Source organism: Solea senegalensis, linkage group LG10 (genome assembly GCF_019176455.1).
Source record: "Solea senegalensis isolate Sse05_10M linkage group LG10, IFAPA_SoseM_1, whole genome shotgun sequence".
Lineage (NCBI taxonomy): Eukaryota > Metazoa > Chordata > Actinopteri > Pleuronectiformes > Soleidae > Solea > Solea senegalensis.
Genome location: NC_058030.1, coordinates 10,467,852 through 10,491,441, shown reverse-complemented (window position 1 = coordinate 10,491,441; position 23,590 = coordinate 10,467,852). Strand labels below are relative to the sequence as shown.

The window sequence follows — 23,590 nt, the reverse complement described above, 5'->3', positions numbered from 1 at the left end:
GATTCTATAACAGTTTCTGCATTATTTTCTGTGCAAAGGAAATTTGAAAACAAAAAAACCCTTATGAAAGCCTCACATCTGCCGGGATTCATGTCATTTTGTCATGGGTGTTGTCAGAGTTTATAGAATATATAGAATTTTGCCAGTGGTGCAGTTTCATCTCTTGCTTTCAGGTTGATTGCTGACGTGAAGAAAGATATTGCGCCTGCTTGCGCTTCACTTGATACCACGCACCTTATCACATGTGGCAGATTGAGATTATAGGAAAGAGGGAGACAACTGTGATGCTATGGTTGACAGTTAAGTATGGGGTGATATGTCACTCCCGCTATGGTCACTGCTAATAACCTTCTCCCTCTGGACCAATAGTCAACTGGACATCAGACTCATCAAAAAAGGCAGGATTAGATTTACTTCACTCAATTTCATTTTCGCCCCTCTAAGGTCAGATTTCAGATTGGGGAATTGATGATACCATCTTTAATCAAGAGAAGTGATTTCAAAACAGACAGAGGTGATGGTGTGTCTGTGATCAGACACCTGCACCGGAGCCTGCTGTGCCCCGTGTTGCCTCCAGCTATACTTAATCATTCTCATTCTTTAACCTGGATTGATCAAGTCAAGGCTGAGCGCTGTGAGATGGAGAAGTGTGGGGCATTGTATCACATGCTAAGACACCTGAGAAGAAATTGCTTTATAGCGAGCTCAATTATACTGTATCAATCACGCTTTATGAGCATGGGATATATCAGTCAATGAGATGCTATTCACTTCAACTTTATTACAAATGACACTGAAAACAAACACAATCCCTTGTGGTTTTCGAGTCCTTGCAGTCCTTTTACACCGGGTTACAATGTCTACAAAACAGCACCACACTTGATTAACCATAATGTATCCGACTATTATGAAGAGAAAATTTTCCTAATGCTTTCGCAATCCTTCATCCAAAATACATTACTGTGTTTTGTTCCTGACAGAGCGGCATCAATATTTATTGCACATGGCTACAGCGGCAAATATGCAGGAAAAGCAGTTAAGACAGGGACACATTAGGGTGAAGAATGCCATCCATCGGTAAACATTTGCAGCTCTGTTTTGTTAATGATCTGCCGTTATCATTCTCTCACAGCCATGTAGTCTGAATGCAGTTCTTCATTCTAATCAGCACTCCAGTAAGCACCCAGAGAATTACATTAACTAAGGTGAAGTGAGAGGGGGCGTGCTTCTGAATGGAATGAATGTGGTTGAGGATAAGACAACAGTGCTCAGTAAATGAGGACCCACTGGTCCAAGACCAGTAATAACCAGAGATAAATGCCTTTGTGGCAGCATCCACTAGGATCCTAACTATGCTGCTTCCCTCATGGAAATGGCAATGGAGTTGCATTACAGTAGCCAACTCATTAGAGCTGGTCATACTTTCTGCATCCGTGCATCCATTAGATGTAAATGTTGTCGTCTGCTCATATTTGTGTTGGTCCATGTGGACCCTATGCTGACAAATCCATGCCCATTCTTTTTTTTTTTACTCCTAATTTATTTTTACTTTACACTTCTTCTTTAATTCCGTGCGGACCGGATCCGTGTCGACTGTGCATGCTCCCGGTACCACATTTTCCAGTCTGGTTGGTGGCACGCTCGTTTTTGTCTGCGGTCTAACGAAGAAGACCGTAACTATGGAGCAATCAAAGACGGCACAGAAACACAAATGAGGGCGACTTCCAGGTCCGAAATCATACATGGAACACTAGACTGATGTTTGAGGATGAACTGAACCACGAGTTGTACACACATGCGTAAATGCACGCATATAGCAGGACCCTTATTGTCCCTTTCTATCATGTAAATACCCAAACTTAAATCAAGTGTATTAAGTTTTTAATGAATCAAATATAAAATAAAGAAAGCTATTCACCGCTTTCTGTCCACATGTGGCTTTCACACACAGCATCATGTTATCACTCCACTACATTTTACTTTTTAAATGAGCCTGTCGATCCTCATTATCTTCTCCACAATAAGCACATTAAACATATGTGGTGGGGGGGGGTATTGTTAAGACTTAACCATCATCTAACACTTAAGTTTACCTGTCACAAGACATCACTGCTGAGCCTCGTTAAATACCATAGTTAAATACCTGTAAGCTTCTGGGAAATCCTTCAAATAATGCTGACATTATCTGTATGTGTTAAAAGCCCTTAAAGCCTATTCCCCTCTCTGTAAAACTGCTTAGTCAGACGCCAGGCTGATCCTGAATGGACAAACTTGCAGCTGGTGAAATTAATAATTGTACTGTCTGCGTGGCTGTCTATAATACAATCATTTGCAAGGATATTTAAAGGTAAGAAAGTAATACACCCAATCTCCTTACTGTAACTCTTGAGGTGAATGCAATAAATGTATAGGGGACATGTATTATTTATTAACCATATCACAAATGTTCCTCATTTCAAAAGGAATCAGTTCAATTAAAATGCTTATTGATATATATATATATTTTATATATATATAACACAGCCACACTAGCAGCACTAAATCCATCTTTACCGGTAGTGTCTGACCCAAGAGAGCTCACTTTCATACTGCTATGTGGGTCGCCTAATTTCAAGAGAAAGGTTACTGTAGTGTCATTGAAAAGCTAAGCTGCCTGGTGGGATTGCTGGCTGGAGTCAGGTCTGTGAAATGGCAGGGCTTAAATGTAAGCCAATGCCCGACAGATGGACAGCAAAGCCCTAATCCAGGCGAAGAAGCTGGTTGGTGCAACAAGGTAAGGCATTCCAACAGCGGCCAGTTGTTGTCCCCAGGAAACTCTGCCATGAACCCTGTTGACAAGTCCTTCCTGAACTTCACCTCCAAAATGGGTCATTTAGTGTCTCTGTGCAGGTGTTCTACTAACTGATGCCACCCAGCTCCAAATGTACAGTAATTGTGTTAGAAAAGACAGTTGTTTGCCTTCAGAATTTAGATGTTTAAAGTTAAAATGCAATACAATGCAATTCTATGCTATTAGGAAAAACGAAATGAAAAAATAAAAAAGCCCTTATGGGATGTTGACCCACTGCTTAGACCTTTTTAAGTGGTGCGGGCGGCAGTTGAACAGTCAATATAAAAATGATTGTTGTAGATATTACAGGTTCAGTGGTTGTGTTTCTTATACCCCTTTTTATAGATGTTGTTATGTGTGATATTCCATCATTGTTAAGCCTAATGAGCTTTTTTTATTTCTTTTCTTTTTTTGAGATGTTGTTTCTGAAGATAGTCTCCGGAATGTCAAACTTTTATAAAATGGACTTTGGGAGGTCTCTGACCTTGTCAACAGTTCTGTTGAGAGGGATATTCATGTACACAGTCAGCATCTGTAACAGGAAGCTGTTATACCTTTCTATGTTTAAATGAACACTCGGTAATATGTAGCATTTATCTTGAGAGGACCATTATGTGACATAATCTAATGTGGACATCTAAGTTGTCCAGTCTTGTACATGAATCCTGTTTCAAATGTCCAGAGTTGCAAAGTTGGATTTCTAACCAAGTTGAGCTCAATTTCTGCTGAGCATTTGCAGATGCTAATGCTGGATGGGTTTTATTCGAATTATGTACCTAATGATGGGGTATTGTGGTGGTATATTTAAACTGTTTAGGGATGAAGGTATAAGCAGAACAGCTACAGCCAGGAAGGTTGAGCTACCTCTGAGATGTGCTGGGATGTCAGTTTCCTTTAAGTTCTCTCCTAAAGCTGAGAGAAAATGCTTCACACACACACACACACACACACACACGCTGTTTGCCTGTGTATTACTTTGTCATGCTGTGGCCCCCCACTCAGAGGTTTGATCTTTTGGTTTGGGGACAACTTGTTGACTGAGCCCTAAGAACTTGAGGAGATTGTGTCATGGTGGCACATGGTCACACATGGTCAGCACCTTTACACTGGCAAAATGGACCACACTGCAAACCTGACAAGACATGTAGGACATACATTAACTGTTAATGGTCAAGAGGGTTTTTAGATGATCATTTTGGATCGACCAGTTCTAGTTTGGTTAGGTTTGGAAGACTGAGGAAGTCTGTTTCATGCATTTTTTTTTTTATTTAGCGGTTGTTGTTTTACACTTGTTTTCCGATCATAACCTTTGTTTCACATGGACTTTACACACGACTCACAACAATCAAAGGCCACAGATGCTTGAAGATGCTCACATCTGCGCTGCTCCTGCAGGCCATGTTTCTTTCTCTCTCTTTATCGTGCAGACTCACACACACACACACACAAAATGGAGGGTTCACTTAGTTGTGTGTGTAAATGAGTGAGTGAGTGAGAGAGAGAGAGAGAGAGAGCGTTGGACTGCAAAAACAATAATGCAGTCTTAAAAGTGGTTAAAGCAGTTAGCAGAAAGACTGACGTCTTCAACATTAGTGTAATTCATTCACCAGCTATTGTGCTAACAATAACAGTTTAGGCAAATAATGGGGTCCCTCAATGCTGTCTGATGACATTTACTTGTGCGATCATCTACCTTTTCCTACACAAAGCAGCTTTTATTGCACAAAGAAGACTTGATTTTTTTTTAAAGAGAACCAGTTGTCTGAGTGTTGTTATACTGAATGATTACTACTGAGGTTGGAGTCCAATAGACTGTCTTTTAAACCCATATCCCAAATTTGTCTTTAAGTATGGCTGCATACGACAGCAATTCAGAACCCCAGGGTGAAGAGCAGTTCAACACAAAGAGGGTCTTTGTCAGTGCAACCAAACATATTTAAATAATCCACATTCTGATGTTAACTCATGTAAAATAAATAAGTTATGATGTTGGAGAAACTTACTGAATATCTTCTCATATCCCTATTTGCTGTCAAGATGAAGTGAATGAATATGGCAGTTTCCCAAAGTTTGTATGTGTGTGAAAATGTTACGGTGAACCACAACATCTACTCCTCCATATATACGGCTGTAGATTATAGCTACCATTACAGCGGCTTCACCGCAAGCCGGTTCATCAATTAAAGTGGTCAATGTGGAAACATGGTTACATTTCATCGCCAAGAGAAAGCACTCGGAGAGCGCAAACCCCACCCATGTCGGCTCAGTTTCCCTCAGTGTCAGTGCACTCCTCCGGTAATGTTACCAGTTGTGAGGAAAATGAAATTCAGAAACCGTATCCATGTCTGGCTCAACATTGAAATCTTATAATGTCTAATTTGGACTACATCCTACAGCCCAAGAAAATGCTTAGCAACATCTACTTTACTTTCTCTCAGTCGCTTCGCTGACCCTGCGACTCACAGTGAAATGAGCTGTAATTAGTTCATCGAGAGGCAAACCTAATGGAGAAAATGCCATTCTAATGCACCAGGATCAGACATCAGAGGATAATGCAATACAGGAAATGTGCGCTCTAACAATGTTTTCCGCATCCAGTCTGGTGTGTCAGTAGCCTAGTTATGTAAATGTAGCAATGCTTGTCAACATTTTCCATACAGTCTATTTGTGCAATATGCCGCTGCGTGTGTTTGCTGATGAAAGGAGAACGTGAATGGAGTGCCATAAATACATTTAAAGTATTATTCAGAGGCAGCGTTGTTGTTATTGTCCACCAGAAAGCACTTGAAAGGTTTATATAAGAAGTTATGGCGATGCTGAGCCTCAGTGGCATCAACCTAAGCTTTGGAAGAATCATTGAAGGCTCCTCAATAAATGTTTTTTTCTGCTTTGTTTAAATGAAATTCTCAACATTTTAAACCTGCTATAACAACCAGTCCCATCGAAGGCAGGTTTATGTTTCATCACATGACACTTGTAAAATGTGTCCAGTGACATAAATGTCGCTTATGTCGCTCTCCTGTAGAATGCTCTTCTGCATCCAAACCTATACATTATATACTGTCACAGATATATGAATAAACCTCCTGGCAGAAGGATGATGTAATGGAAAAGTAACTGAAAGCTGACTTGAACAAAGTGTGAAGTTACTCCAGTGATGACTGAAAACTTCCACGCCACGTTTTTGTGTTGACCGAGAATAAAGTGAATGTAAATCAGGATTAATGGTCGACGCCTGTTCTGTTAGTTACCTATTGAGGATCAGCAGTGGTTGCTGCTCTTTGAAACAGGGGAAGCTCATTTCAGGCCCAGTTATTTATACATCAAATCTGCCGTCTGCTCTCCATTGGCTGTTAATTCTGATTTGTTTAAGCCGATGGAAAAAAAAACTGTTTCAGTTTTTATTATGCAATTAAAAATAACGATGATTTATGCCGTGGCTGATATTATCAGCTTGTCTCAAATACCATATGTGCAAATATGTTAGTGCAGAGATAAACATACATTTCAGGTGATACAGACACTGCATTATGATTAGGATATGCACCAGAGGAGCACTGACACATTTCTATTTTTCAAAATTCTTACTTTGAAAGTGAAAACGTGTATTAGACAACAATTTCTCAAATGTCACTATTAATCCAGTATCGGTGTATAACTTTTTATATTCGATTTGTTTAAAATAATGTTTCATTTTCCTACGACATCTTAATAAGAAATTGTAGGAATGTGGAAATGGAAAGGTTTTTCTTTATTGCCCCCATATTTCTAGATTTTCAATAACACTTGCAAGGATGGTGCGCTTGTGAATTGCTGCAGTTTATTATGAATTCAGTGGCACTGAACAGATAAAAGCAACAGTTATGCCATCCATCTCCAAAAAGCCTTGCTCTCACTTATATACACCACCCCACACCTTGCCACCATCCTGTTTTCATGTATATCAGAAAAAGAAAATAAGCAAAACAATAACTTAAAACGTCATTTGTCTTACTTTTGAAAAAGCATAATGATTTTCTGATTTTTTTTTTATTTCCAATACCTGTTGTAGGACATCAATGAAGGTCACCTCCCTCCACCATCACCACTTCCACCACACAGTTCTTGATTTATGGCTTTCAGATGTACAGACTCTTGTATAAAACTGCCTACGGGAGTCGCTTCAGTTTACTCATTTAGGATTTATCTCCTCAAACGGCATGGGCTCAGACAAAAACACTGTCTCACAGGTGCTTTATCAAAATCCAGAGGGGTATTATGAGAACTGCACATTAGCCAGCCAAAGCTCTGTGGTAGATTGTGCTTCTGCACCAGAGCAAAACAAAAGGTGTTTTTGTCTGCCTCTCCACGGCAATGTGAGAAAATGTAAAGGAATGATTTAACCTCCGAAGCAGTCAGCGACAGGTCTGCGGTGGATCACTAAGGTATTGCCTTTCACCTTCTGTTGCAGATGTGAGGGTTTTCTGCCGGTTGTTTTAACGAGTGTTGACCCAGACTTTCATCTGCCGCCTTTCAGCACTAAAATATAATGAGCATGGACCCACAACAACAAGGCAATTTAAATTCGTATGGTGCTGTTCTTGAACTGGCAAACAGTGACTCAAGATCCCTGAACCAATGAAATATGCAAACAAAATGGCATCTGCTAAGGCACGCAGACCAATTGTAAACTAATTGTCCAAAGGTCATATGTGCTTGGACGCCAATTCAAATGTCTTTCTGTTGATAATATAGGCCGGACATCAATACAGTCTAGCTGAACGGGGTAGCATAAGCTTTTGGAAATGTACACAGAAGGCAGGAATACATCACTAGCAAAAACAATTCTGGACATTTTGAGGGTGCAGGATTCCTGTACTCAACATCTAATATTCATACTATTCTCCGTTTCCAGGTATTATCTCACCAAAGCAACCTAAACATGTCGATGCTTTGCCTTCCACAGTGTAGGGGGAGTAGAGCAGGCTGGGTTGACCCCACCATGGCTCCAATGCAGAGATAGGGGAGCTTAATCCATGTCCTCTGAGAGATCGCCCAGAAAGATGAAGCCTTAATTAGTCAGATAAAACCCCACATAATGGCGCTATTGATACAGACTGGGAAATAAGAGCTAAGCTGAAAAAAAACGGAGGAAAAAAAAAACCCCAAATACTGCTGTGTATATGGCGGAGATAGGCTTGGGAGAGAGTTTGCAAAGAAACTGCAGTGGATATCAAAAAAGGAACAGTCCACTCTTACTCTCAGCTATAGCAAGGTAGTGTTGCCTCATCTCTCTCAACAATCTACCTGCTCCAAATTCTCTCTTAAGAAGCTTAGAGAAAAATGCTGACCTTCATATAATCAAAGCTTATGTGGAGAAAAACAACAACAGTTTTTGGAGTACTTAAGCAATAGCACTCATGGGATGTTCGAGCAATTAAAGGCAAAATTACTTGTCTAAGCTGTCCTTGTATCCCCCCATTCCTTATCTTTGGTTCCCTATGGTATGAGAGGAGGTCATAAAGATAATAAATAGAAGGAAATTACATCTCACTAGCTCTGCTAATCCAGTGGTTACTAGAAGAGGCAGAAACTGACTTTTAGAATTACAGTTATTGTGGCAAGTATTTCACATGCCACACATGGATCAGTGATAAGGTGACCCAGTGAAGTATTTCCAGATGACTTTAGGGCGCCAAAGGCACCGCAAATCCATTATCAACACTTGCATTTGTGCTTACTTCCTTTCAGCTCTAGATTCTTATATCAATTCTGCTCAAATGAACAGATTTCCAATGGTACATTTCAATAAAATAGTATAGCGTATGTGTAAATTAATGTCACTTAACACAAGAAGACAGGCTCTTTCGATTCTGAATAAAACTGGTATCAAACCACGTCCACTGTCAATCTGCAGCGCAAGGGAGTAAGATCTATTCTGTCATTTGTGCTTTAATCAATGACAATAGCTGTCTTTCTCCTGTCTCCCAAAAGGAGCCGTGCCGTTGCTGAAACAAACTGACAGGCAGATACATTATAGAATTTCATCTCTGCAGTCTTGTCTTTTTAGCCTTGTTGTAGTGTCACTTGTTTGACATTCACAAAAGAAAACCTAAACTTGCAGGGCTGAACGACTGCTAAGTCTGCTGAAAAAACATTTCTGCATTTCTCACGGAGCAGGATTTCGTGTTGAAAGCGTTGGCCTTAAAACGACAGAACCGGCGTGGTGACGGCTTCATTTTGGAGTGATTAAGGATGGGTGAGAATATCGATTGGGTGATGTATCGTCGTCCTCCTTTGTGCAATATGATGATCCATACGCGAGGGCAAATATTGATATTTTAATTAAGCTTTTAATTAGTCCCTGCCAGTTTCGCTCACTGGGCGTCACTACTTGCTGTCTCCTCGCGGTGGCGCTGCTCAAGTGAATGAAGGATGCCCCGTCCTTTTAACTTTTCACGGATGTTTCGTTCTCTTCAGTTAGACAGATGTTGTGATGTATTGCTGTATGATTGCCTTGCAGTTTATTGATTATCACAGAATCGTCGTATCGCGATATTATTGGTATCGTGGACCATGTATTGCATATTGTATGGTAACGTGAGGTACCCTGTGATTCACAGCCCTACTGGTGAGGCTGAATGAGAAAGTGTTGTACTGCAGAGGTCCAGTTGACAGTGACATTTAAATGTTTAAAGATGATTTCGTCAAATATCACCACGAGATTAAAAATCAAATACTGGAAAAAAAACAAAAACAAAGGTATAGACTACAGACCAAAATAAGACATTCACTATGATATTGACCAATCAAGTGAGACTTCCAATAATTTAGTGACTACATTTCATTGAGAAATATTCAAGACAAACTGTGAACTCCTGGCTAATGATTCACATGTAAATGAAAAATGATTGGGCCCACACTCCATACAGCCTGCGGTACACATATTTTTCTTCTTGTTGTTTTACTCATTATGGCCAACATGGCAGGTGCCACGAAATGAAAGAAATGCAAAGGAGCTGAATTATTTATTTTGCATTTGCATACCCACCACAGGTTTGAGACCAGGCAGGATCCCTCCTGAGTTTCTTTTTGGGAAATGGCATCAGCTTTACACATTCACACAGTCCATCACTTCACATCATAGGTGACAAATTAAACCAAAACCTTTTTTTTCTTGAAAATATCGGATAATAATTTTGCCCCCCCCCCCTTACACTTCTAAATCAGTGATGAGCTGGTAGAGTTAAATTTCCAGGCCCCACATCAACACTCCGCAGGCCTGATCTCTCTCCCCTCTCCATTCCCACAGGTGGCCAAAAGACTTTGCACTTCTGTGGCTGAACGTCACTCACCGGCGTCCAACAAGGTCAAATGCCATTTCATTTTCCTGTCTTTGATCGCTGCCTGGCCCTTTCATCAGTCTTCCTCTCCCCCACTCACCCACATGCTACCATTTCACCGGTTAAACTGCCCTCATTCATGCCCCTCAGCTTCTGTGACTGGCAGTAAACAAAAGTAAAAAATATGCCTGTCCAGAGGTAATAACGCAGCCAATCAATCCTCAACTTGTCAAACTCAAAAGCTTTACTTTTGCTCTCAGAGTGGATGATGTGGATTTAGGTGTGGCAAACATTCATCTCAAAAGTCATCTACCAGTAAATCATCTCCTATATTTGAATGAAGCTCCCTGCTTCCCGGAATGGAAGCTGACGAATGAAAATCTCCATTTTACCTCTCTGCCTAATCAACCCTGCCTATATACTGTGCAGCTCCACTCACAGGCGGTTTTATTTTACGACGCCACGTAACTAATCATACATCTCAGATCAAATCGCTCACGTCACGTTAAACACTGACAGCAGTTATGGGTTTAATATGTCGGCAATGAAATGACGACATCCCAGAGTCTGATATGAACGCGACCCTCCTCTTTCTCTTCCCCTTAATATATTTTATCTGATAAATGTGAAGCTGCCTCTAGAAATGCTTGAAAAATCGACACGATGTCCTTCACCTTATGCTTCATCAGTGTGCGTATTTGAGATGTAATATATTCATCCCCACAGCTGAATACGTGGTGGAAAAGTGTCTGCTGATTATTGAAACACTACAGTATAGGCTACATGCTTCAACACGTTAAATGAGTGATATCAGTGTGACTTAACATACATACGGTACTCTCAAGAGCTGTAATCATGGTAACGACTGAAAATACTGAAAATAAGACAAATAAAGGGACGGAAATGAAGATGAGTGAGAAAAACAGCTATGCATTCTGACTTGGTTCATGCATGTATTTCAGCCTACGACTGAAAATATGATGTTATGTATAGTACATGTATGTGAAATAATTAATGGCGGAACTGAATGGTTAACATGAAAATTGGATTTCAAATGGTTAGCGATTAATGTTTCAGCTGTTTATAAGTAAAAAAATATATATTTAGGTTTGATCATTACGGATTCACAAGTACTGAGAGCTTCTTGCTGTTTTTGCCTGTTTTCACATCATTATAATTTTAGCACGTTGGGATCTTCGCTGCTGGTCAGACTAATTAATTCTGACACGTTGCTTTGACTAGGGAAAGTTGTGTTTAGATTTTTTTTTTAATTTTGTTGAGCAAATTATGTTTTGGCCGAAAATCTGCTTCAAATTATTACGATTATGACACTTAAATTCTCAAGTGGATTATAATTTCAAATTTTCTATTTTTTTTACAGCCGTCTATGATTATTGCTGCTTCTTCATGTTGAGAAGAATAATATCTCCCTCTTGTCACCCAGGCTGGTCGATAACCTGAAATCCGACCTCTTGTTTCCACCCTGCACTTTCACTCTCCTCTATCAACAAATAAGTAGTTCTTTATTACATTTTTTTTGTTATTCCTCTCTCTCACTCTCTGCATTGACAGTGAGTGGGTAAAATGAATCCAGAGTGAAAGAGGGAGGAAGACAAGAGGGAGTGAGGGAGCGCTTTTAGGAAAGTTAAACCGAGGGAGTGAGAGTGACCAAAGAGACCAACAAAGACACTGGGAAAGGAACTAAAAGCCTCTGACAATGTCCCTGTTGTCTCGAATTACACAATGAATGGGAACAGACTGTCAAAGGATTAAAAGCAACGGAGGTAATATTGGGCACATTAAAATATCTCAATCCAAGTATCATGGAGCGTAGCCTTTTTGTGGCAGCCCTTTAACGGGTTGAGGATAATGGCTCTTTCTTAGGGCTCTGAAATGTCCACAAAACAAATTTGGAGACATGTTCAGCCCTGATCAAAATGTTCTCAATATAAATGAGGGACCACTGGTCTGCTTCTGGGTTAGTTACAGCTGGAGCAGATACATCTCAGCAAACCTGACTCGCTGTTTTAAGCTGTGAGGTTTTGAAATGAGAGACCTGTTGCAGATCAGCTATAAATGACAACTCCACTTTTAAGTAGGTCCTCTGTCAGCCGTACTAGCGAGAGAAGAGAGCGTTGAGAGGGCTAGTGCTCCTCCAAAACACCAAACTCAATGAACTCTGAATCTCACAGGGGTCTTTTAAAAACCATTACATCAGGGAGATGCAGCACAAACACAAATCTTGCTCCCACTTATGGAAAATATCACATGCTCCATTTAAGTGTGGCTGTGAACGTTGGAGCTGCTGTTGTCCCACTATTGTGCCTCCAGTCACCAATGAATGGCGGCGTCTGAAAAGATGCGTCAACAGATGCAGCATATTGTAATTTTGCAGCACAATACTCATCATCAGCGCAGCAAAACTATTTGTTCAGACTCTTGTTGTAAATATCAAATAACACATAATATCCATTGCCTGAAATGAAGGGGAGAAGTGGGAGGCATTTTCACTCACAATGAATGTGATATTCAAAATACCGTATATACTGTACTTGAAATATACCTCCATTGTGCACTCCTAAAACTCAATCGCCACAGCCTTCAATCCTCCATGTACCGAATATAGCAACAACAGAAAAGGAAGAGATCATCTTGGCCTGTTGGAACTTATTTCTGCATTGTTTCAACTCCGGCCTCCTCCAAGTCTGAGGCCAGTCGAGTGCCTGAGCCAATGTAATTTAAACAACACGAGCTGCACTGTTGACTTATGTGTCATTCACACAGTCATCTGAAAGATGGATGTCTGTGTTTAAATCTGCCTGGCAACAGGGGCACCGGCGCGGGCGATGATTAAAGCCTATGCAGTGAATACAAATGTCCTCTCCAGGGAGGTGGAGAGGAGCCTTAGTAAGCACAATAACACCTCCCCAACCCTTGACCCATCACCTCGTCCACCATCAATGCCTTGTTTAATGATGCATCCTCCAAGGGTTGCTGAGTGGTTTATAGCAGGATGTTATCCAAAGCCTGGCAATGATTAGGGGTTTGCATGTATTTAATGTGAGTGGCTTGCAATATAATTTTATTGAAAGTTGGAGGTTAGTGAATTCAAGAGACCACTGAAATGCGAGTGACGGTCAAGCGTCATTACATGAAAATCTATGAAGTTGCCATTGCCATTGAAAATGTAATCAACATTTGCTCAGTGAATACTGTCATTTTATACACTGGCATGAAGGATGAAATTGCCTGCTCAAGGCTCCTTACCATTAATTCCCTTTACCCACTTTTCACAACACTGTTAAGCACGTTAGAATTAGCTGCACTTGTATGAGCTTGTTTCTTAAAAAAGAAAAAAAGAAAAACATGAATCCTTTAAAGGTGAAAGGACCCTTGCGGCTACTGTATATGCATGACATTTAGACATGCCTCTAACAAGGCTTCACTGTGTAATGACAATTCTTGTAAAGAATGAATTTAAATACATCACATGCATGCATCATTAGTGGTAATTTAACATGTACTGTACTTATTTCCTTTTTAGGAATATTAATTAATATGAAGAATTAATAGAATATCAATATTTCTTTTCCATGTCATAAATGTGCAATAAATTATATACAATAATCATGTTACTTTGCCCCATGAAACGTGTTTTTCACGGCAGAAGAGAAAATAAAAAGAATGCCGATGACTTATCAACAACCCTTGATGTTGCTCTTCCTGCTTATCTAGTTCAAAAGACATCTACCAAGGACGAGAGTGACTTGTGAAGAACAGCCTCCCTACGCCTCCCATCAAACACCTACTATTATCACGCTGCAGCCCTTTTAGAAACATGGTATCCCGCCTCAGGCATTGATGTACCAAGGCAGTGGCATCAAGCAGAATGGCAGTCGGGTCTTGTGAAAACAACATAATTGTCGTCCCGGGTGAAAACTCTCAGCACCCATGTCATCGTAACATTATGCAAGCATCATGGCCTCACAACTGGGAGCTAATAAACACCTTGTCAGTGTGGTAGGTGTCAGCTTTACACCCAAGATGACTGTCTCCAAGAGACATGCTAACACGTCATAAGCCAGCAGTAGTCACTAACACTATTGGTCATTTAGTGAGTTGTGAGGAGGCAAGCCTCAGATCAGTCATCGTGCAGTTATATCGTTGTCCACACCATCACCACCCACTCTGTCTCGATTGCTCCTCTGCCCCAGTCTGCCGACAAATCCATGCACAAGCTGATTCCTCTCATGAATGATTTAAATGCTGCACACACTCAGTCTTCTTGTCTTATTGCTCTGCCGTTCTGTTCGTCCAACACGTGATTAAATTACAAACATGCCAAAATGTAACCGGGACATATCTTCTCTGAACTACAACGCTGTTATCAGGAAGATGATTTCCCCGACATCGGATACTCTGTGTTATATTGGCCACTATGTAGAGGTTCAGCTTATTGCAAACATTGATCAACATGTTGTAATCGAATACAGTATGTCAACAGCAACATAATGTTGGGACGGAGGGACGCTGGCGCTTGTGTAGGGGGCTTTGCGTCACGTCTCGAGAGCTGATTGCAGGGCAAAGAGGTGAATCCTATTGACAACTCATAGATGGCCAAGGTCAGCGGGCGCACATTTGTTTAATGAAGGTGGCCAGAGTTTGGGCAACACAGATCACACACTCCAGCAGCATATGTGTTCGTGCAAGGCAGCCATTATTGAGTCTGTAGCATCTCATTCATCAACGGGATTGGCCATGAACAAACCTCACAAAAAAAAAAAAGAAAGAAAAAACAGAATTTCCGTGCCGGCAAGTGAATCTTAACACACCTATGGGAATGTTGTGACACCTTGATGGATTAAGGAGGATGATTTAATGTGATAAGGTCACTACTGAGGGCCAAAAGCACACTTGGAGAGCAAACAGAAGCAAACTAGAAAAGATGTATTTTGATTAAAAGAGCACACGGACACTGAGGGAAAGCACAGAATAAAGGAGAGGCTCTATAGTGCACCCCTGGAGCCCTCTGTGCCACACCCTTGCTCCTGATATCTATGTGATATCTCAAAGTGTATCAGCTATCTATCATCTTGGATTATGTGCCAAGAGAAAGCTGAAGAGGCTGTACTGCTGCTGCTGCTGCTGCTGGTGATGCTCAAACTACAGGAGGCTGCTCCTGCAGTATATGGTGTCCGCTCCCTCCGGCTATTTATAACCAATAGAGCTACAGTACTTTATGAATGTCCGCAGGCACAGCATCACCTCTCCTAATACTCTGCCGCAACTCCTCGGTGTGTCATACTGGCGGGAGGCAGGACTGGACAATACAAAATAAGGGGGGGGGGGAAAGAAGGTGCTAGTATCATACATTCACATCCAAATGTAGCAAACACAGAGGGTGGACGGCAGCGCCAACATTCAAGTTTTCCTCCCGTGTCCTGTGCAGTCGCAGTGTGGGGATCCAATGACTGTTGGCTTGTTGAAAACAAGACTACCCAAGTCGTTTTTCCCCAGGATCAATAAAATGCACAACTCCGTTGCAGCAGAAGCTGTCCATTTAACAGATAGCCATCTTTGCAGATGAATAAAATGGCATATGGGGAGGATCACGACTGCCTCACACTGCTACACAGTGAGAAATGTTATCTCAGCAGAGCCCATACGTGGCCAAACAAAGGCTTGATTAAGATAACATTTTTCAATTCACCACCAACACACACACACACACACACACGCGGGACAATTAAATTTGATTAATGACTTCAGCCCTCGTCCTCCCAGACAAACGCGTCACATAAAGCAACCAGAAAAGGCGATTATTGCTTCATCGATAGCAAATCTATAAGTGAATTTCTAATCTTTTGTGAATTAGATATTATTGAAATGCATATTTTACCTGCAGAGGACGCGCCTTACCACACTCCTAAGCGCTCATTTGCTGTTCTGCCCTGTCAACCCACACTGCCCTGATCGTTACTGAGGAATATTTTAGTCTATTTAACATCGGACTGAGCCCCAGTATTTGTTTTTACTAAGTGGCGCTCGACAGTCCGTGCGTGTGGAGCATGTTTTCCCATCAAACTATCGCGCAGGGAGACAGGGCTTTAGCTGCATTGTATAAAACCCTGGCCCCAATCTACACGAAAATGAAGCAGCACCAGCACGAACACTGTTTAACAAAGAAAACACAAGAAGAATCCCGCCAGGTCGCGCTTTCTAAATCAGACACTCACCTGCGGTCGCCTTCACTGTTTCCAAGCATCCTCTCGCATTTCTCCCCGACGGCAACTCCCAGCCACCAAGACACAAATTGAGACGCACTCTCTCAAGTCCACCGCCTTGAAAGGCAGCTCTCAAAAAAACACAGAGAGGAAGAAAGAGAGAGGGAAACTGGGAAGAGCGCACGGCTTCTTGCGGATTTCCAACGAGTTCCTCCAAAAACGACAGCAGCCCGGTTTTACGACGAAAGCTGGAGTTAAAACAGACAAACACTCATCGAGACATAAACACAGGCGCGCGCGCGCACAGAAGCGGTGCGATGCTCCCTCGGTAACGGGACTCCCTCCCTGCGCGTCCGGACTCGTCCGATGATGGTGATCGTAACAGATATAAAGGGGGGGGAAAAAACGAGATGCGAATGGCAGGTGGAGAGAGAACAACTCCCACGCGCCGCTGCCGATGAAGACGCACTGCTCCTGCTCCTGCTCCTTGATGCAGTCTCTCCCTCTCTCTCTCTCCTCAGCTCCACACACAACACTGTCAGGAGGCTCAGGCAATCCGCCTGCTGGAGATAGAAAAGGAGGGAGGTGATCGGCGGACCGCACTCTGCCCGGTGTGCCACTCAAGTGTGCGTGGCAGGACTCGGCTGCGTGTGCGTATGAGCGCAATTACGCGCCGTCGTTTCTGCATTTGACGCACGCAGTCCGCTCATATGCGTGTTTCTTTATTTAGACTCTGTAGCGCAGTTTGTTGCGCGGTCTTTACAGTCTCGTCACCTTCCTTCTCTCCCTCCCGCACGCAAACGTTCGCGCGCGCGCGCACGCAGGTGCAGGTGCAGACGCCCACCGAGGATGGACTGACACAAAAATAGCTCTTCATACAGCAAGACATGCTAATGTTTCATCAACAAAGTGAATTTATAAGTGAGGCCACGACGCTGTTGAAAAGGAAAAAAAAACAACCATAAGATTTGAGTCTCTGAGACTGAAGAAGAGAAAGTAGCAGTTCCTCTTTTGAGGGCCTGATGGCACTGTGGGCCTCAGATACACACACATACACACTTGGGTTGGCACAGCAGTCGTAGTGAGGACATTGATAGGCAGAATGCATTTCCTTGCCCCTTACCTGAACCTTAACCAACCTGACCTGACCTATAACCCTTACCTTATCCCTAAACCAAAGTCTTAACACTCGAACGTTTAGTTTAAGGGGTGACTGGACGTCCGGATCAGTCAAAATGTCCTCACTTTCCCAAAATCCCTGTGGCATATCATATTTTGTGATCTTCACAAAGATACCCAAACAAGAACACACAGACATCCTATTTACGCAACAACAATTATTATTATTGTGTCACAGTCAACGTCATTTCACTACATTTAATGTGATACAGAAGCGAGAGACGATCCGTCTTAACAGTATCACTTCATCTTCTTGATCTTGGATCAATTTTCAGTGCAGTCGAAGGCGTTTTTAGCCAGTGAGTGATAAAAACTCATTTGTAATCACTGCCCGTATTGTACATTGATTAGCAAAGGTTTGTGGGAGGACAGGAGATTTGATGGATCCCTTGCATTGTAGGTGTTTATAAACACTAAAGCCTCCACTCAACCACAACAGAGCCCCAGTTTTTTTGTTTTTTTGTTTTTTTTTTACTCTGCTGCATGTCGTATAAGGTGAGAATAAAAGCAGTTGTGGAACACAATTTTAATAACGGCTATAGAATATTTTCCCATGTGAAAAGAAAATGCAGACATTGTTTTATCCGTTATTAATCAGTTTAGAGATTTTGTTGAGCGGGAGACAGGAAACATCAGAATGTGTATAAGAATTAGAATGAGTTATTTTTGCACACAGACTTACAAGTGATAGCTAATTTGACCTCTATTCTTAATACACACCAATGGAACACACACAAGCCCCTGAGGGCACCCGATCCCCCATTGCTCCCCAAGCACATGTCAATGCTGCCCACTGCTCCTGCACCAGGGGAGCAAAAGGGGATTGGGTGCCTTACTCAGGGGCATCTCAGCCCTTGACCCATCCTGGGATTCAAACATTTTTTTTTTATTAGAAATAGTTATTTTTTTAGCTCATAGGTTAGCAATATCACATTAATACCACCATTGTAATAACCAATAGACCATTTTCATAAACAAAATAGGTTTTTAATGTAGCCATACACCAGGGTAGCCAATTAAAGCTCTCGTAAACGCAGCAACAGTAATCAAGAGCTACTGCTGTATCAAAAGCTGCCTCAGGCTGTGTTTAAAACCTTTTCATCATTAACTCCTTCACTCCTGCCCAACAGCCATGTAGTTTTGCATTTTAGCATGTTAAATATGGATTTGAATGTTGCCAAGCTGAAAGTTTTCAGATATTAAAACCAATGTACCCTTCCTCCTCTAACACTTTGTACGTTTCAGTCAAGTTTCCACTAATTGCCCGCATAGAAATGACACAGAAGTACTTGTCTGGCACTGTTAAAGTGCGTCTCTGTCCTTCTTGCATCCTTAAGCTTCTCTGCAGAGACCCTCCGAGCTGCTTAAACCACCCGGGCATCACAGTTACATGTGAATGTCATCAGCATCAGTTCATGCATGGCCAGGACACCCTTGACACGAGTACATGGGTTTTTATTTTAGTGCAGTTTTCTACTGTGAACCACTTCTCCAGGGCAGGACGCACTACACCAGGACTGGCCAGATCCAAATTCAGATGCAGGGATAACTCAACACTGACTTTGAACTACAGCTGATACTGCATTTCAACATGGGCATGGAAAGATTTATTGGTGCTAATCCACATATTTTACTTACTGAATCAACCACTATCCACAGCAATGGTCAAATGCTGTGTTAATGGACGACTAGGCCCATGAGGATAATATTAAAAAATAGCTTTGACAGGATCATGGGAGGGAGGAGTGGGACTAACTTCATGGTCAGCTCTGCTTTCCCTCTCCTCCACCCAAACCCTGCTAGGAGCCGCAAATAACAACAGAGGTAACAATGGATACCTAGTGACGCCAGGGGCTTTGAAAGCATTCCATCAATAATTAATTTGTTCAGCTGTGTTCCTCAACTCTGGCACGCATGCTTGTCCTTAATCTTTTGTTATTCTGGGTGTGAGGGATGTCCGTCACATGCCTGGACACTCTGGACTCTAAAAAATGAATCAGCTCTCGGATGAGATGATAAAAATGCAGTTTTCACATCACATTAACTGCTTTGCATACTTGCCAGCAAGACTTTCATTCTTGCAGTTTAACTGTATTGATTAGACTTGCTTTCTCATGAGCATCAATCATACTCTGATATTAATACACTTTACAGCAGAATAGTAATGGGAGATTGTTGTGTTGAAATGCAGACCAAAATCATAAAATATGTCTGTAAGAAAAGCACCCCCTTCCGCTTTATCCCCCCACCCGCCAGATTAAATTCTGGGTCTACTGAATTAATGTTTTTTTGCCCACAGGGGGTGATGAATGGAAATGTAAGAGTAAAATATTTGTGAAGTGCAAACCTTATTCACCCGTGCACAATTCCCCCTCCTTTTGGAATAAAACATGACAGCCTGGTTCTTACAATGATTTGCAGTTAACCACAAAAGAGCATTGAGTTGGACAGATGATCATTATATTTGGCTGTTTAAAATAGATACAATTGAATAAATAAACAGTTGTATGTGTGTGTATATATATATATATATAAATATGTGTATATATATATACACACACATACAACTGTTTAACATCAGAAATATATCCCAGAGAAGGTATTGCATACAGTAATTTATTCAAACTACAGCTGAGACTGTAGCACCAAAAGAGGTGGCTGCACTTCATCACTTTAACAGCATAGTTGTATCTACAGTTTATCATAAATATGCAAGAACAGAGTCACTTTGAAGGCGGAATGATATGAGAGATGCAAAACATTTCAGTTGTCTTTTGTGAGTGGATTTTCTACAGAAGATATCTTATGAGAAAATGTTTTTAAACTTTTGTGATTTGTCTTTTTCGTGCGTGTGTTAGTTCCAAACAGCAGTTTGCACCACGCTGTGACAGCAGACCAACCAAAGCACTGCAGTTTTTCTCTCAGTTCGCAGTTTGGATGGCTCTTGATAAGAGAGGAAGTCAGCCAAACCCTCCTGCTGTCGACACACAATATGCTCTATAGAAAGAGAACCCTGTTTCTATTTAGTAAATATTTCACCTCCGACGCGTAATGTGGATTTTTATCTGTTACATTTTGTCCCTTTGTCCATCGGGAGGTGAAACCAGCGGAAAGAAGAGACCCTACTAGGTCAGCATTGTCGCAGCAACTGGCTGCTTATGTGTGCTATCATGATTCAAAACATAGGCACAATAAGAGATTTTTTTTTATTCGTTTGAGCACATTGAACAACCAGTGAATGGGTTTTGGCAAACAGTGCCTATAGGAACATTTTAGGAAAGTTATTTTCCCCCATGATAAATACAGAACAAATTCACATTTTGGTCTGGAATTAGTTCTGCACTATAATCTGCTGCTTTCTCTAGGACAGGGGTCTCAGACTCGTGGGCAACATGCGGTCCTCCAGTCTACTTCATGTGGCCCACCACTTAATATCGAGTTATAATGTTATTTATTGTTATTTTCGCATCATGAATACATTGTTATAGTGAGCTACTGTATACATCGTTACATATCAACACAGACACTTTTATTTTGAAAATCTGTCAAATATTTATAATTATGATATCATTTTAAGCTCATATCGCCCTCCCTCCCACTGAATAGATGTTTTTTTTTGTTTTTTTTTCCAGGACAGACTAGATGGTCAGTGGCCCCAAGGTCATTTGACAAGGTCAGTTGCTCTAGGACAACTTTATATGCCACCACACAATCCCTCTACCCTTTCTTCTTCTTTCGGCTTCTGCCTTTAGGGGTTGCCACAGTGGATCATCTGCCTCCATCTTGCCCTATCCCTTGTGTCCTCTACTGTTACACCAACTGTCCTCATGTCCTCCTTCACAATCTTCACTATACCTCAGAGTGATAATTTTGCCTCACTAAAAATTCTAGCATTTTATTCTGTAGATAATTAACATTTTCCACAATTTGCAAAAGAGTCTATGTTTTTTTTTTTCCAGAAGTCATATGAATGTCACATTACCCTTTTTAACAGCAGCACACACACAACCGTGGTTACATTACAGCCTTATTATCTGCCATCCTGTTCTTAATTTATCCCAGTCAACAACATGGACAGGCCAGCCTCTGTTCCTGGAGTAGTAGCTTGGACAGGAGGGAAACCCAGACGCTCTGCTTATAGGTGAGAGGGAGGATAAGCTAAAATTGTCCTGCAAGAGTTATGCTGATATTATTTTTCCAAAGTCTGTCAATTTGGAACACATCCATGCCTGGCAGGAGGATTTCCAACGTCACACTCAGGCAACTGATACCGACACAAACACTCAGTGGAGGATTTATTTTGTGAATGTAAATCTCTGATTATTTGGTCCAAAAAAATCGATTTAAATACATTTTTGTGTACCTGTGCCAACATGCAAACACAAGCACAAACGTGTTCAGGACATGCTCTACATTTGACCTGGAAAACTATTAAATATCTATCTATCTATCTATCTATCTATCTATCTATCTATCTATCTATCTATCTATCTATCTATCTATCTATCTATCTATCTATCTATCGTGTCTTATGTCATGATATAAATATAATATCGATATACTGTATTACCGAGCCCTAATGGAGGGAAGGTCTGTTGTTAGTGCTTTTCTTGCCTTGATGATCACTCAACGCTGCGCTTCACACATTCATACGACACATATTATGTGCAAATATCTCTCATACCCATTCATACACTGCAGGCACAGCCAGCACGAGCAACTCAGGGTTGGCATGTAGACAAGCGGAGCGAGGGATTGGACCCACAACCTTCCAGTTGAGGGCATCTACCATTGAGACACCGTCGCCCAAGATTGGAAGGAATCTGTATAGGTATTGGGATTAGAATAGAACAGTGACATGTTAACACCTATTGTAGCCTTGTACCGACAAGTCTTGAACCTGCAATAAAGCTAATTTGCATCATTTCTCAGCCTCACACTTAATCTCCCACTTACACACATACTGTATACATTGACTCACATATTGTCACTTACTCACACAAATCCACTAATAGCATTAGTAAAGCTGTAAAGCATTATGTTCAGCAACAGCATAGGGGAGTCATTCGGTCTTGCAGAATGATATCCTTGAATTAAATGGTTTTCTTCATGTCCAACAGTTCAAATCCATGATCTCACAAAGGTGTAGAGCCAGTGTGCTAATGACGTCCATGAAGAGCATGACAATCGGACTGAGTCGATGCAGTGCCCCAGTGGACGGACTTTGTGATGGTGATAAAGATGACAAAATGAGCACAATGAGCAGCTAACTATCAGCCATCATAATCGTGGCAAAGCAGCTCGTTACACAGAAGCTCTTACACAATGGCTCCCAAGTGTGATTAGGGAACTATTCAATTCAATTCCATTTTATTTGTGAAGAGCCAAATCCTCAAACATACATTATTATAAGGCAGAAACCTTTATACTATTATAGAGAGAAGAGAAACCAAACAGTTCACCCAAGAAGAGCAAGAAGTCTCTGACAGGAACAAGATGTGCAGCATCTGCTTCGACTGATTGGGGCAAAAGGAAACATGGAGGACAGAGGAGAGGTGGGGGAAAGAAAAGGGGGGAGAGAAATGGAAAGAGGGAGGCGAGGTAGAGATAGAAGAGAGAGACCAGGAGCAGATAACAGTTGCATTAGTTTAAGGTTCAGTCAGCACAGTACTGAATCAGTGATGACATGTTTATGGTACAACAATATCATTTATACTAGCAGTAACATAGATTGTTGGAAAAAAAATATATACTGATATCAATTTTAATCATAGTATAATAATGATGACTATGATAATAATAGCCTCGCAACTGGATCTGGATCCTGCAAACCAGGGGTCACTTGCAAGATGAGGACAGAGAGAAGGAGGACAGGAAGGAAAGGCACAAACTCAGGAGAGAATGAACAAGGTTAATGACATGTAATAAAGTCATATTCATACCCTGAGTGTGAGTGCGCCACAGGAGTTCCCCCAGCGGTCTAAGCCTAGAGCAGCATAACAAAGAGCTGGTTCAGGTTTCCCTCAACCAGCCCT

General features: G+C 41.4%; 1 protein-coding gene and 1 long non-coding RNA gene across 3 annotated transcripts in view; one reads left to right on the top strand and one right to left on the bottom strand.

Annotated features, from left to right (window-relative positions):
* The window catches only part of lingo1a (leucine rich repeat and Ig domain containing 1a), a 99,031-nt gene that overhangs the window by 5,237 nt on the left and 70,204 nt on the right, over positions 1-23,590 (bottom strand). Inside the window, exon 1 of one of the 2 annotated variants that reach the window (XM_044036207.1) lies at positions 16,389-17,078. The exons of the other annotated variant lie outside the window; for it this stretch is intronic. The gene's annotated coding sequence lies outside the window, so the exon portion shown is untranslated. Of the gene's footprint in view, positions 1-16,388; positions 17,079-23,590 lie in introns of those variants that run through there. 2 annotated transcript variants of the gene reach the window in all.
* On the top strand, positions 21,202-22,481 carry LOC122775950. Its single transcript, XR_006361149.1, has 3 exons — positions 21,202-21,228; positions 21,618-21,696; positions 22,257-22,481. It is a non-coding gene; the product is annotated as an uncharacterized LOC122775950 (long non-coding RNA).